General features: G+C 57.0%; 2 protein-coding genes across 23 annotated transcripts in view; one reads left to right on the top strand and one right to left on the bottom strand.

Moving 5' to 3' along the window:
* The window catches only part of GNB1L (G protein subunit beta 1 like), a 567,228-nt gene that overhangs the window by 402,635 nt on the left and 148,307 nt on the right, over positions 1 to 16,286 (top strand). The window lies entirely within an intron of this gene.
* LOC137425297 (uncharacterized) overlaps positions 1 to 16,286 on the bottom strand; it is a 96,215-nt gene that overhangs the window by 71,948 nt on the left and 7,981 nt on the right. For 2 of the 22 annotated variants that reach the window (XM_078776514.1, XM_078776518.1), the window contains exon 1: positions 9,391 to 9,415. The gene's annotated coding sequence lies outside the window, so the exon portion shown is untranslated. Of the gene's footprint in view, positions 1 to 6,288; positions 6,547 to 8,421; positions 8,549 to 9,206; positions 9,475 to 16,286 lie in introns of those variants that run through there. The other 20 variants (XM_078776506.1, XM_078776512.1, XM_078776516.1 and 17 more) reach the window with 18 other exon arrangements.

Below are 16,286 nucleotides of genomic sequence, written 5' to 3'. Positions count from 1 at the left end.
TCCCGACTCCCTTCCTTCCCATACCCACCCTGTCCCGACTCCCTTTCTTCCCATACCCACCCTATCCCGACTCCTTCTTCACATACCCACCCTGTCCGGACTCCCTTCCATCCCATACCACACCCACCTTGTCCCGACTGCCTTCCATCCCATACCCACCCTGTCCCGACTCCCTTCCTTCCCATAACCACCCAGTCCCGACTCCCTTCCTTCCCATACCCAACCTGTCCCGACTCCCTTCCTTCCCATACCCACCCTGTCTAGACTCCCTTCCTTCTCATACCCACCCTGTCCCGACTCCCTTCCTTCCCATACCCACAGTCCCGACTCCCTTTCTTCCCATACCCACCCTGTCCCGACTCCCTTCCTTCCCATACCCACCCTGTCCCGACTCCCTTCCTTCCCATACCCACCCTGTCCCGACTCTTCCTTCCCATACCCCCCCCCCCTGTCCTGACTCCCTTCCTTCCTTCCCATACCCACCCTGTCCCGACTCCCTTCCTTCCCATACCCACCCTGTCCCGACTCCCTTCCTTCCCATACCCACAGTCCCGACTCCCTTCCTTCCCATACCCACCGTCCCGACTCCCTTCCTTCCCATACCTACCCCGTCCCGACTCCCTTCCTTCCCATACCCACCCTATCACGACTCCGTCCTTCCCGTGACCCACCCTGTCCCGACTCACTTCCTTCCCGTGACCCAACCTGTCCCGACTCACTTCCTTCCCATACCCACCCTGTCCCCACTCCCTTCCTTCAAATACCCACCCTGTCCCGACTCCCTGCCTTCCCATACCCACCCTGTCCCGACTCCCTTCCTTCCCATACCCACCCTGTCCCGACTCCCTTCCTTCCCACACCCACCGTCCTGACTCCCTTCCTTCCCACACCCACCCTGTCCCGACTCCCTTCCTTCCCATACCCACCGTCTCGACTCCCTTCCTTCCCATACCCACCCTGTCCCGACTCCCTTCCTTCCCACACCCACCGTCCCGACTCCCTTCCTTCCCACACCCACCCTGTCCCGACCCCCTTCCTTCCCATACCCACCCTGTCCCGACCCCCTTCCTTCCCATACCCACCCTGTCCCGACTCCCTTCCTTCCCATACCCACCCTGTCCCGACTCCCTTCCTTCCCATACCCACCCTGTCCCGACTCCCTTCCTTCCCATACCCACCCTGTCCCGACTCCCTTCCTTCCCATACCCACCCTGTGCCGACTCCCTTCCTTCCCATACCCACCCTGTCCCGACTCCCTTCCTTCCCATACCCACCCTGTCCCGACTCCCTTCCTTCCCATACCCACCCTGTCCCGACTCCCTTCCTTCCCATACACACCTTGTCCCGATTCCCTTCCTTCCCATGCCCACACTGTTCTGACTCCCTTCCTTCCCATGCCCATTGCCCACCTTATCCCAACTGCCTTCCATCCCATACCCACCTTGTCCCGATCCCCTTCCTTCCCATGCCCACCCCGTCCCGACTGCCTTCCTTCCCATACCCACCCTGTCCCGACTCCCTTCCTTCCCATACCCACCCTGTCCCGACTCCCTTCCATCCCATACCACACCCACCTTGTCCCGACTGCCTTCCATCCCATACCCACCCTGTCCCGACTCCCTTCCTTCCCATAACCACCCAGTCCCGACTCCCTTCCTTCCCATACCCACCCTGTCCCGACTCCCTTCCTTCCCATACCCACCCTGTCCCGACTCCCTTCCTTCCCATACCCACCCTGTCCCGACTCCCTTCCTTCCCATACCCACCCTGTCCCGACTCCCTTCCTTCCCATACCCACCCTGTCCCGACCCTTCCTTCCCATACCCACCCTATCCCGACTCCGTCCTTCCCATGACCCACCCTGTCCCGACTCACTTCCTTCCCATACCCACCCTGTCCCCACTCCCTTCCTTCCCATACCCACCCTGTCCCGACTCCCTTCCTTCCCATACCCACCCTGTCCCGACTCCCTTCCTTCCCATAGCCACCCTGTCCCGACTCCGCCTTCCCATACCCACTGTCCCGACTCCCTTCCTTCCCATACCCACCCTGTCCCGACTCCCTTCCTTCCCATACCCACCGTCCCGACTCCCTTCCTTCCCATACCCACCCTGTCCCGACTCCCTTCCTTCCCATACCCACCCTGTCCCGACTCCCTTCCTTCCCATACCCACACTGTCCAGAACTCCCTTCCTTCCCATGCCCATTGCCCACCTTATCCCAACTGCCTTCCATCCCATACCCACCTTGTCCCGATCCCCTTCCTTCCCATGCCCACCCCGTCCCGACTCCCTTCCTTCCCATACCCACCCTGTCCCGACCCCCTTCCTTCCCATACCCACCCTGTCCAGACTCCCTTCCTTCCCATACCCACCCTGTCCCGACTCACTTCCTTCCCATACCCACCCTGTCCCCACTCCCTTCCTTCCCATACCCACCCTGTCCCGACTCCCTTCCTTCCCATACCCACCATGTCCCGACTCCCTTCCTTCCCATACCCACCGTCCCGACTCCGCCTTCCCATACCCACCCTGTCCCGACTCCCTTCCTTCCCATACCCACCCTGTCCCGACTCCCTTCCCATACCCACCCTGTCCTGACTCCCTTCCTTCCCATACCCACCCTGTCCCGACTCCCTTCCTTCCCATACCCACCCTGTCCCGACTCCCTTCCTTCCCATACCCACCCTGTCCCGACTCCCTTCCTTCCCATACCCACCCTGTCCCGACTCCCTTCCTTCCCATACCCACCCTGTCCCGACTCCCTTCCTTCCCATACACACCCTGTCCCGACTCCCTTCCTTCCCATACCCACCCTGTCCCGACTCCCTTCCTTCCCATACCCACCCTGTCCCGACTCCCTTTCTTCGCATACCCACCCTGTCCCGACTCCCTTTCTTCGCATACCCACCCTGTCCCGACTCCCTTCCATCCCAAACCACACCCACCTTGTCCCGACTGCCTTCCATCCCATACCCACCCTGTCCCGACCCCCTTCCTTCCCATACCCACCCTGTCCCGACTCCCTTCCTTCCCATACCCACCCTGTCCCGACCCCCTTCCTTCCCATACCCACCCTGTCCCGACCCCCTTCCTTCCCATACCCACCCTGTCCTGACTCCCTTCCTTCCCATACCCACCCTGTCCCGACTCCCTTCCTTCCCATACCCACCCTGTCCCGACTCCCTTCCTTCCCATACCCACCCTGTCCCGACTCCCTTCCTTCCCATACCCACCCTGTCCCGACTCCCTTCCTTCCCATGCCCACACTGTTCTGACTCCCTTCCTTCCCATGCCCACCTTATCCCGACTCCCTTCCTTCCCATGCCCACCTTATCCCGACTGCCTTCCATCCCATACCCACCTTGTCCCGACTGCCTTCCATCCCATACCCACCTTGTCCCGACTGCCTTCCAACCCATACCCACCCTGTCCAGAACTCCCTTAATTCCCATACCCACCCTGTCCAGAACTCCCTTCCTTCCCATTCCCACACTGTCCAGAACTCCCTTCCTTCCCATACCCACCCTGTCCAGAACTCCCTTCCTTCCCATACACACCTTGTCCCGATTCCCTTCCTTCCCATGCCCACAATGTTCTGACTCCCTTCCTTCCCATGCCCATTGCCCACCTTATCCCAACTGCCTTCCATCCCATACCCACCTTGTCCCGATCCCCTTCCTTCCCATGCCCACCCCGTCCCGACTCCCTTCCTTCCCATACCCACCCCGTCCCGACTCCCTTCCTTCCCATACCCACCCTATCACGACTCCGTCCTTCCCGTGACCCACCCTGTCCCGACACTTCCTTCCCGTGACCCACCCTGTCCCGACTCACTTCCTTCCCATACCCACCCTGTCCCCACTCCCTTCCTTCCCATACCCACCCTGTCCCGACTCCCTGCCTTCCCATACCCACCCTGTCCCGACTCCCTTCCTTCCCATACCCACCCTGTCCCGACTCCCTTCCTTCCCACACCCACCGTCCCGACTCCCTTCCTTCCCACACCCACCCTGTCCCGACTCCCTTCCTTCCCATACCCACCCTGTCCCGACTCCCTTCCTTCCCATACCCACCGTCTCGACTCCCTTCCTTCCCATACCCACCCTGTCCCGACTCCCTTCCTTCCCATACCCACCCTGTCCCGACTCCCTTCCTTCCCATACCCACCCTGTCCCGACTCCCTTCCTTCCCATACCCACCCTGTCCTGACTCCCTTCCTTCCCATACCCACCCTGTCCCGACTCCCTCCCTTCCTTCCCATACCCACCCTGTCCCGACTCCCTTCCTTCCCATACCCACCCTGTCCCGACTCCCTTTCTTCCCATACCCACCCTATCCCGACTCCCTTTCTTCACATACCCACCCTGTCCGGACTCCCTTCCATCCCATACCACACCCACCTTGTCCCGACTGCCTTCCATCCCATACCCACCCTGTCCCGACTCCCTTCCTTCCCATAACCACCCAGTCCCGACTCCCTTCCTTCCCATACCCAACCTGTCCCGACTCCCTTCCTTCCCATACCCACCCTGTCTAGACTCCCTTCCTTCTCATACCCACCCTGTCCCGACTCCCTTCCTTCCCATACCCACAGTCCCGACTCCCTTTCTTCCCATACCCACCCTGTCCCGACTCCCTTCCTTCCCATACCCACCCTGTCCCGACTCCCTTCCTTCCCATACCCACCCTGTCCCGACTCCCTTCCTTCCCATACCCACCCTGTCCCGACTCTTCCTTCCCATACCCCCCCCCCCCTGTCCTGACTCCCTTCCTTCCTTCCCATACCCACCCTGTCCCGACTCCCTTCCTTCCCATACCCACCCTGTCCCGACTCCCTTCCTTCCCATACCCACAGTCCCGACTCCCTTCCTTCCCATACCCACCGTCCCGACTCCCTTCCTTCCCATACCCACCCTGTCCCGACTCCCTTCCTTCCCATACCCACCCTGTCCCGACTCCCTTCCTTCCCATACCCACCCTGTCCCGACTCTTCCTTCCCATACCCCCCCCCCCTGTCCTGACTCCCTTCCTTCCTTCCCATACCCACCCTGTCCCGACTCCCTTCCTTCCCATACCCACCCTGTCCCGACTCCCTTCCTTCCCATACCCACCCTGTCCCGACTCCCTTCCTTCCCATACCCACCCTGTCCCGACTCCCTTCCTTCCCATACCCACCCTGTCCTGACTCCCTTCCTTCCTTCCTTCCTTCCCATACCCACCCTGTCCCGACTGCCTTCCATCCCATACCCACCCTGTCCAGAACTCCCTTCCTTCCCATACCCACCCTGTCCAGAAGTCCCTTCCTTCCCATACCCACCCTGTCCCGACTCCCTTCCTTCCCATACCCACCCTGTCCCGACTCCCTTCCTTCCCATACCACACCCACCTTGTCCCGACTGCCTTCCATCCCATACCCACCCTGTCCCGACTCCCTTCCTTCCCATAACCACCCAGTCCCGACTCCCTTCCTTCCCATACCCACCCTGTCCTGACTCCCTTCCTTCCCATACCCACCCTGTCCCGACTCCCTTCCTTCCCATACCCACCTTGTCCCGATTCCCTTCCTTCCCATGCCAACCTTGTCCCGACTGCCTTCCATCCCATACCCACCTTGTCCCGATCCCCTTCCTTCCCATACCCACCCTGTCCCGACTCCCTTCCTTCCCATACCCACCCTGTCCCGACTCTTCCTTCACATACCCACCATGTCCCGACTCCCTTCCTTCCCATACCCACCCTGTCCTTCCTTCCTTCCTTCCCATACCCACCCTGTCCTGACTCCCTTCCTTCCCATACCCACCCTGTCCCGACTCCCTTCCTTCCCATACCCACCCTGTCCCGACTCCCTTCCTTCCCATACCCACCCTGTCCCGACTCCCTTCCTTCCCATACCCACCCTGTCCCGACTCCCTTCCTTCCCATACCCACCCTGTCCTGACTCCCTTCACATATCCATCCTGTCCTGCCCTTCCTTTCCACACCCTGTTTCCATTCCTTTGCCTTTCCTTCCCAAACACACCTTGTCGCATGTCAATTTCTCCCCCACCTGGTTTCTCATCAGTCTTCACAATTCTACTGGAACTGAACCGACGGTATTTGCTACTTTAATCCTGAAAAAACATGCTTAGACCTTCTCTCTTCCTCTCCTCTTTCCTCACTCATCTTTATGTCTTCCTCAAATGTCAGTCTGCTTTCTTCTTGGAAAGATGCCAACATCAATGACACAGTAAATCACAAATTGGTTAAAAGTCCGATACATTCCAACTGCAGATGTCAGTATTCTCACCATCCAGAAAGAGGGAATCTCGTATCAACTGAAGTTTGGCAAACGTGTGCCAACCTCCACGGGGGAAAAACGTGTGCCAACCTCCACGGGGGAAAAAAACGTGTGCCAACCTCCACGGGAAAAAACAAACAAACGTGTGCCAACCTCCACGGGGAAACAAACGTGTGCCAACCTCCACGGGGAAACAAACGTGTGCCAACCTCCACGGGGAAACAAACGTGTGCCAACCTCCACGGGGAAACAAACGTGTGCCAATATCTGCAGGCGGCAAAGACGGCGTAGACAAATAACCTTGCCAAAGTCTAGTACCCCTCTATTGGAATCCATCATTGCTGTAGACCTCAAGCACTGCACCCAATCCAACTCTTTAATCATCAGTTTGTGGTACACTCTGGGTATTCTACCATGGACAAGTTGCTTCTTCAATATCAACATGGATGGATGCACAGTCTCGAACAAGAGGTCAGGGCAATGTCTCTGGATAGCTTTTTTTCTTTCTTTTTTTTGTGTACTGAATCGAGGCTCGTGAAAGAGCTGACATTTACTTCACAAACAAATCAACCAGACAAACAAAATATATAAAAAGAGGGAGCGGAATACAAGATGGGGAGAGAAGGGGAAGCACACAAACACTTGAGAGCACACAACATTTGAGAGCAGGGAGATGTGTGGGAGGGAGAGGGCTTGGGGGGGGAGGCGTGGGAAGGGGGGGGCAGGGGGGTGGGAGAAGTATAACACACAAGGACACCAAGGACTTCCAGGACAGAAGTTGGTATTTCAAAAAAGTGGAAGTGGGGTGAAATTAGTGGGGGTAGAAAAGATCAAGGTTTTGGATGGGGGAAGATAAGAGATGGTGGTGAACAGCTGTTTTAAAGACCTGGAGGGTGGAGTGGGATTGAAGAGAGTGAGGGAGTTTGTTCCAGGGGTGGGAGAAAAGAGGAATGAAGGAGTGAAGGTGAGCAGAGAGTCTTGATTTTGGCAGTTTAACCATAAGAGGGTTGCAGGCAGATCTTGTGCGACCTGTAGGAATATTTGCGGGACAGAGCCCAGAGAGAGCTGGGGGGGCAAGGCCAGAGAGGAGTCGGTAGAAGACGGAAAGACCACCAACCTGCCTGCGGGGAGTGAGTGAGAGGCCCTTGGAGTTAGCTTCATCGCGGGAGATTCCAATGATTCTGAATGCTTTGGTTTCAACAGCGTGAAGACGAGCTAGGTGTGAGGCAGGAGCACCAGCCCAGAGGGGAGAGCAGTATTCCATTGAGCTGCGGATGAAAGCCTTGTATGTGGTGAGGAGCTCAGGTGTGCCAAGGAAGGACTTCGCACGACGGAGGATGCCCAGTTGGCGACTGGCTTTGGAGGCCAGATTTGAAATGTGGTTTTCCCAGGAAAGATCATGGCAGATAGCGAGACCCAAAAGCTTAAGTGACAGAACTTCTTGGAGAGGATTATTCAGAAAGTGGATGGGAGGGTTGTCCAGTCGATCTTTTCGGAGAGACATAGTAAGAGTGTGAGATTTGTCAGGATTGAAAGACATGTTCCACTTGTTTGCCCAGTCTGTGATTTTGTCCAGGTCTGCAGAGAGTGAGGAGGCTACAGACTGCCGATCTGAGGGATGAAGAATGGAGCGACAGAGAGTAGAGTCATCAGCAAAGAGATAGAGAGGATTTTCAAGAGAGTCAGAGAGATCATTGATGAAGACCAGAAAAAGCACAGGGCCCAGAACACTGCCTTGGGGAACTCCAACCTGAACAGGAAGAGGAGATGAGAGAAACCCATTCAGGGCCACACGTTGACTACGACTAGAGAGGAAGTCCTGACTATGACTCGAGAGGAAGTCTGCCAGCCATGCATGGAGATTTCCATAGATACCAAAAGAGGAGAGTTTGGTGAGCAGAGCGGGGTGCCAGACCGTATCGAAGGCACGTGATGTGTCAAGGGAGACGGCTCTAATTTCCTGTTTGGCATTGAGGACCTCCATCCATTGTTGAGAAAGCAGAAGCAACATGTCCAGAGTAGAGTGACCAGGTCTGACCAGGTAGAGTGACCAGGTAGCTCATCTTTTATACCATATGAAACAAGACCTTCCTTTCAAATTATCTGCCAATCATATTCAGGTGGATCTTCTGAAATGGTTACCTTATTTTCTCCTTCAACGGAAACAATCGGTTGCTCTTGATGGCATCGTCGCACAATCTGGTTGCCACATGGCAGCGCTTTTGCAGCAACCTTATTCTTGGTCTATATCAGTGACCTATCAATTTCACTGGAAAATATAGAAATATGAAAAAAAACTGTGGATATGGAAATAAACAAGTCGTTAATCAGCTACCTGGCACGTATTTCACTCAGTGCAGCAAAGTTTCAAGCTCTGACTCTGGACATCCTGAAGGATTCCACCCCCAGTTTACTTAACTGACTAATCCTTGGAAAAGGTGGAACCTGTGCAGCTCATGTCTCACGAGTCCTCAGTGGTCCACATCTACAAAATGGCCTCCAAGGTTGGCAGACACCTCTATTCCCCTCAAACTCAAAGCGAAGTCTATTCCGAGCCACAGACATCGTGGTGTACAAAGACCTCATCTCAAATATCCTAGAGTATGGCTCCCCACACTGGGTTGAGGCAGCTTTTCCCCATTTTGCTCCCCATAAGAACTCCCTACAAGGAAAACACTTGTAAAGTGGCTGCGAGGACCAAAAGTAATGGCTAATGCCTTGTATTGTAAATAAATAAATAAACATCCTGCAGGGTGAAGCAAGTTCTCAACACAGCACGACCGAATGACAAACGTATCCAACAGTTTTATCAGGTAAAATAAATAAACCTAAAACAGACCACGACAACGCACGTGTGAACTGCGCGTTTCGCATGTAAAGCATCAGCTACAGAATCTGTATCCGCCATGTTGCCGTTGGGTTCATACCACGAACCGGTATGTAGAGGCGAACCGTACGGTCTCCAGCAAAGGCCGCGCCGTACATTAGTCCAAATGAGAATAAAAACTAACCTTCATTTTTCTAACATTCACATTGACACACGATCCGCCGCGTTAAATATGCTACTTCAGACCTTGTATCCAACCACTACAGAAGCTCTACCTGATCCGCTGATCGCCGTCTTCCTCTTCTTAATAATTATTGCGGCGTCGTCTTCTTCTTCTTCACATCTCAAATATTCTTTCCTTTCGACACACGTAACAACGTTTTACATCCCAAAAATGTAATGACTCAGTTATTACCTCAGTTAAAATAATAAAACATACTTTTTACAATCGGTGAAAGAAGCAAAAATAAAAAATAAAAAACCATGAACCCGTCCCAATTTAACGGCCAAGAATACTGTTATCGACTACTTTACCAAGGTCGACATAAAGGGTATGAAAAGTTAGACATAAAAACAAGCCACACGGGATGATCACCATTTTGTCGATGTGAACAGCATCATATATATAATAATAATAGTAATAAATAATAATAATAATAATAATAATAAAGGTTTATTGGAATTCCACTTCCATCGCGGCCAAAGGCCGAATTGGGGCAAGTTTCACAATTAGTGAGTTCATCAAATAAAATACAATAACGCAATAAAGTGGCAACCAATTATAAAATATAAAATACAAAGTATATTGTGGAGCTATGCTCTTGTGGCGGACACAATGCCAGCGGGTCATAATTCCGCGCACCAGTGGGCGACGCGAGCGACCGGGCGTGGAAGCACGGCTCGGGCCACGCCCGGAGCAAAGGCGTCATGAGGCGCAGGGTTGAACTTGAATGCATGCCCCGCCCTTCGGCCGACCGGCCACGCCCGAGGGTAAGGCGTGGCCTCGGGACATATACGCGGGGCTCGACTCAGTGCTGACGTGCGAGCATCGAATAAAGTGTTTGGTTTTGTTCAACGCGTGGTGGCCTACCTTCTTGGCAAACGAGTTGTGTGTGCATAGCACCACAAATTCACAATTTAGGGCTGAATGCCGATGTACAGCTTTGAACAGAAGTCATTTGTATCGGCGATATGCACAGTTATAATGCAGTGAGTTAACTTCGTAAGCTAATACAGTCTATTCCATGAAACAATCTGGGGTAACACTATAACAATCATTCTAAAATGGAAACAAAATCAGTTCAAATGTCTAATGAAGTATGCAATCCAACAAAGTACAGCATAATGATCCCTCAATTCTGAACTTGAGTTAGTGTGAAAAGTCCGTCGTGAGATTGCCGTCATGCTGTAACTTTAGTGTGGCCTGAGCGATCCAGTGTCATGAGTGTCGGCCTATTCAATTCACATTATTCAAGTTCATGCATATTTCCAAATGTTCCTCAGTTCCATTTATTGTAGCAATACATCCGTCATAGGCAATCGATATCTAGAAAAATCCAAAGCCACATTCTGCCGATACACACAATTTTCATCCACAGCCACATTCTGCCGATACACACAATTTTCATCCACAGCCACATTCTGCCGATACACACAATTTTCATCCACAGCCACATTCTGCCGATACACACAATTTTCATCCACAGCCACATTCTGCCGATACACACAATTTTCATCCACAGCCACATTCTGCCGATACACACAATTTTCATCCACAGCCACATTCTGCCGATACACACAATTTTCATCCACAGCCACATTCTGCCGATACACACAATTTTCATCCACAGCCACATTCTGCCGATACACACAATTTTCATCCACAGCCACATTCTGCCGATACACACAATTTTCATCCACAGCCACATTCTGCCGATACACACAATTTTCATCCACAGCCACATTCTGCCGATACACACAATTTTCATCCACAGCCACATTCTGCCGATACACACAATTTTCATCCACAGCCACATTCTGCCGATACACACAATTTTCATCCACAGCCACATTCTGCCGATACACACAATTTTCATCCACAGCCACATTCTGCCGATACACACAATTTTCAGGCACTTCAAGTTCAACATGTACCGTACCCAGGAGAGCATCACAACAGTGATATTGAAGCGCGGTGGCTGCGCGCTAAGGCTTACGAAAGGAGCAAGCGGACAACGCGGTTCATACAAAAGAGTCTTTATTCAAAGCACTCAAACTGCAGCACTGAGCTGCTCGGGGCTGCGCGCCCCGTGTATATCCTGAGGCCACGCCTCTCTCCCCGGCGTGGCCCACCCCCACTTGGTGTGCGGGGTGATGTCACCACGTCAGTGCTTTCGTGTCCGCCACACGCGCCCCCACAGAATCCCCGCGCACCTGAAGGGTCAGTTTGCGGGGAAAACGGATGACCCGGCCGAAGCGTCCCCTGGTGACTGGCGGCGTCCGGGATGCAGGGATGCCATCTGGGATGCCTCCGGCTGCCCCTGGGATGGGTACAGGACCGGGGGGCGGCGTGGCGGCGGGGCTGGGCGGTGCCGGGGGTCCGCCCGCAGGGGGGCGGCCCCGACGCGGGGGTCGGGCCACTGGCGGTGGATGGTCCACGTCGAGGTGGGCAGGCTTGAGGCGGTCCACAGAAACGCGGTCAGGAGTACCGCCGATGTCCAGGGTGAAGTGCTTCACCCCGGTCTCCAGCACACGGAAAGGCCCGTCGTACGGGGGCCGCAGTGGTGTCCGGTGGGCATCATGGCGGATGAAGACGTACTCCGCCGTGCGAAGCTCAGGGGCGACGTACGTCGGTGGGTGCCCGTGGCGTGCCGTTGGCACCGGGGCGAACCTCTGGGCGGTCTCCTGCAGAGCGGAGCGCTGCTGTGCCATGGACCATGGTGCCGTGGAGTCGGGGAGGAACTCGCCCGGCACCCGCAGCAGTTGCCCGAAGACCAACTCCGCCGCGGATGCGTGCAGGTCATCCTTGGGCGCCGTCCGGAGGCCCAGCAGGACCCAGGAGAGCCTGTCGACCCAGCCGCCGTCGCGGAGGGTGGCCCGGAGCGCGGCCTTCAATGAGCGGTGGAATCGCTCGCACAGGCCGTTAGCCTGGGGGTGGTAGGCCGTGGTTCGGTGCAGCCAGACCCCGAGCCCCCGCACGACCGCCCCCCAGAGCTCCGAGGTGAACTGGGGGCCGCAGTCGGACGAGATGTCTGAGGGGGCACCGAACCGGGCGACCCAGGTGGCGATGAACGCCTGCGCGACGTCCGCCGCCGTCGTCGACGCCAAGGGCACAGCCTCCGTCCACCGGGTGGTGCGGTCCACCATGGTGAGGACGTGGGTGAAACCCCGCGAGGGGGGCAGAGGTCCCACCAGGTCCACGTGGACGTGGTCAAACCGGCGTTCTGGCACCGTAAACGGGGCCAATGGGGCCTGGGTGTGCCAGTGCACCTCGGCGCGCTGGCACGCGAGGCACGTCCTGGCCCAGCCGCGGACGGCCTTCCGGAGGCCATGCCAGACGAATTTGTCGGCGATCAACCTCTGGGAGGCCCTTGTGCCCGGGTGGGACAGGCCGTGGATGGCGTCAAACACCTGGCACTGCCAGCACGCGAGCACGATGGGGCGAGGCCGCCCGAGGGAGACGTCGCACAAGAGGGCCACGCCCGCGCCGTCGAACGGCACCTCGGTGACGCGGAGGCCCGTGACGGCGGTCTGCAAGGCCTGGACGTCGGGGTCAGCGGCCTGGTCCGCTGCCATCCGGGCATAGTCAATGCCGAGGTGGACTGCATGGGCGACGGCCCGGGAAAGGCAATCCGCCACCGGGTTGTCCTTCCCCGCGACATGCCGGATGTCCGTCGTGTACTCGGACACGGCCGAGAGGTGACGCTGCTGCCGGGCCGACCACGGCTCGGTGACCTTGCCCATCGCGAAGACCAGCGGCTTGTGGTCGACGAAGGCCATGAACGCACGGCCCTCGAGCAGATGGCGGAAGTGCCTGACCGCCAAGTGAAGCTCGCGGTCGAAGGTACTATAACGGCGTTCGGGCGGGCGAAGCTGCCGGCTAAAGAACGCCAGCGGTTGCCAAGCTCCACGCACCCATTGCTCGTGCACCATGCCCACCGCGTAGTCCGAGGCGTCGGTGGTGAGGGCGATCGGTGCATCGGGCGCCGGGTGCGCGAGCATGGTGGCATTAGCCAAGGCGAGCTTCGTGCCTGTGAACGCCGCGTCCATCTGCTCGGTCCAGGTAACGTCACCTTTGCCCGGCTTACCTCGGAGAGCTTCGTGCAGGGGGCACAGGAGCTGGGTGATACGGGGCAGGAACCGATGGTAAAAGTTCACCATGCCCAGGAACTCCTGCAGCCCCCTGATCGTGCGGGGGTGCGGAAACCCCTTCACCGCCTCCACCTTGGCCAGCAGGGGGACGGCTCCGTGCCTGGTGACGCGGTGCCCCAAAAAATCGATTTCGGCGACGCCGAACCGGCACTTTGCGGGGTTCACAATCAGGCCATGCTGGCCCAGGCGTTCGAAGAGCGTGCGGAGGTGGTGTAGGTGCTCTTCGCGGGACGCGCTTGCGACGAGGATATCGTCCAGGTAGACGTATACAAAATCCAAGTCGCGCAGGACGCTGTCCATCAGCCGCTGGAACGCCTGAGCCGCATTCTTCAAACCGAAAGGCATCCGCAGGAATTCGAAGAGTCCGAATGGCGTGATGACCGCCGTCTTCGGGATGTCCTCTGGCCTGACGGGGACCTGATGGTAGCCGCGTATGAGGTCCACCTTCGAGAAGAAGGACATGCCCGCCAAACGGGCGGAAAAGTCCTGAATGTGGGGGACGGGGTAGCGGTCGGGGGTGGTGGTGGCGTCATTGAGACGGCGATAGTCCCCGCACGGTCGCCATCCCCCGCCGGGCTTCGGCACGATGTGCAGCGGCGATGCCCAAGCACTCTCCGAGCGCCGAACGATGCCGAGTCGCTCCAGGGTAGCGAACTCCGCTTTTGCTACCGCTAGCTTCGTCGGCTCGAGGCGGCGTGCCCGGGCGTAGACCGGTGGCCCGACGGTGGGGATGTGATGGGCCACCCCGTGCTTGATGGCCCCCGCCGAGAAGGTGGGCCGCGTAAGGGCCGGGAAGCTGGCGAGGAGGCGGGTGAATTCGTCCGCTGCCGGAAGCGTACAGATCAACGTGGCCGGAACCGAACCGTTCGGCTAGCCGCTTGGCAAGCCGCTCGGTGAGCCGCTCAGTGAGCTGCTCGACGAGCTGGGCAGCGCACAAGCGAGCGAGCTGAACGTCTCGGCCTGGACAAGACGTCTGTGCTTTACGTCGACCAGGAGCCCATTTGCGCACAGGAAGTCCGCGCCAAGTAATGCCATGGGCACGTCGGCGGTGACGAACGACCATCGGAAAACCTGCCCTCCGAACCGCAGAGAGAGGCAGCGTTTTCCGTACGTACGGATGGGCGTCCCGTTCGCGGCAAGCAGCGTGGGCCCCCCACCCGCGGTGTGCTTGTCCGACGTATCGGCAGGAACGACACTCACCTGCGCTCCCGTGTCGCACAGGTAACGGCGCCCAGATAAGGTGTCCGTTATGAACAGTAGGCTGTTCGAACGGCCGGCGCTCATTGCCACTATCGAGCGCCGGCCCGGGCGTTTCCCGACCTGTTGAAGGAGCACGGCGGATGACACTGTCGAGCCTCGTGGCCGAACCTGGCATGGAACCGGCACCAGGTGGTGGAGCTGGAGGAGCGCGGCTGGCTCCGCCAGGCTGGTGGAGCCGGCGGTTTTCCCCGCGGTGGCGGTTTTCTCCGCGGTGATGGGCGGGCGTGGCGGCGGCCACGAGGTGTGCATCGGCATCAGCCTCGGGATCCACGAGGTGTGCAGCAGCATCAGCCTCGAGATCCGTGACGGCCGCACCGACTCTCGCCCGCGTGTCCGAAGCCGCGAAGTACCTGTCTGCCTCGGCGGCCAGTGCTCGGGGTTCCGTTATCACAGTCCCGGCCAACGCGAGGCGTACCTGTGTGGGTAGTTGGCGACGGAAAAGCGCCCGGAATAGAGAACCAGGGGCTTCGTCGCCCAACAGCGACAGCATATGGTCCATTCGGACCGACGGGTGCATGTCGCCGAGCTCGGGGAGATCCAGGAGGTGGTCGGCCCGTACGTTCTCCGTGAGGCCGAACGTGGCTAGGAGTAGCCGCTTGAGCGCCTCGTACTTGTGGCCGTCCGGTGGGTGGCGAAGGACGGACACAACTCGAGCGGCCGTGCCGGGCCCGAGGGAGGCGACGACGTGGCAGTAGCGCGTGTCGTCGCTGGTGATGCGCCGAAGCTGAAACTGGGCTTCAGCTTGGACGAACCAAACTTCGACCTGGGCCTCCCAAAATTCGGGAAGTTTGACCGACATCGCGTTGTTTGCCATTGCAATGGCGTCGTGTTCGGAAGGATCGCTATGGCAGATCCAACGTCGAGGTCACCAAATGAAGCGAGGTGGCTGCGCGCGCTAAGGCGTACGAAAGGAGCAAGCGGACAACGCGGTTCATACAAAAGAGTCTTTATTCAAAGCACTCAAACTGCAGCACTGAGCTGCTTGGGGCTGCGCGCCCCGTGTATATCCTGAGGCCACGCCTCTCTCCCCGGCGTGGCCCACCCCCACTTGGTGTGCGGGGTGATGTCACCACGTCAGTGCTTTCGTGTCCGCCACAATATAATGTATTGTCCTAAAAACAAAATAGTTTTTGTCAGTTGGTGTCTCCTTGATGGCTTATTTACATTAACAAGACGTTCTGTGTACAGTCTGCCATGATGATGAAGAATAGTCCTAATGAATAAGGAGCTGATTTTCTTTATAAGCTGAGTGACACGTGCCAACCACACACTGGAAACACTGGCACACTGGAAACTGGAAAGCGCAATGGAAAGTGTTTCACTTTCACTGTTTCACAGGGGTGTTTCACTACCAATCAGCTTGGACAGTGCTCGTCAAGCAGCTTAAGCACTCAAGCAAGCACTCCAAGCAAACTGTTGATAATCTTCATGGGGATCACGTCGGCTTTTAATCGCTTCAATGTAACTCATCCCAAACTGGTAATAGAGGCCGGTGTCATAAGAGTTATCTTCAAAATGGGAGCTGCATATGACGCTTGAAGCATTTTGC

The sequence above is a fragment of the Myxine glutinosa genome, chromosome 4, assembly GCF_964187855.1.
Source record: "Myxine glutinosa chromosome 4, kmMyxGlut1.1, whole genome shotgun sequence".
Taxonomy (NCBI): Eukaryota; Metazoa; Chordata; class Myxini; order Myxiniformes; family Myxinidae; genus Myxine; species Myxine glutinosa.
The sequence above is the reverse complement of the archived record's forward strand: the minus strand, read 5'-3'. Positions and strand labels throughout refer to the sequence as shown.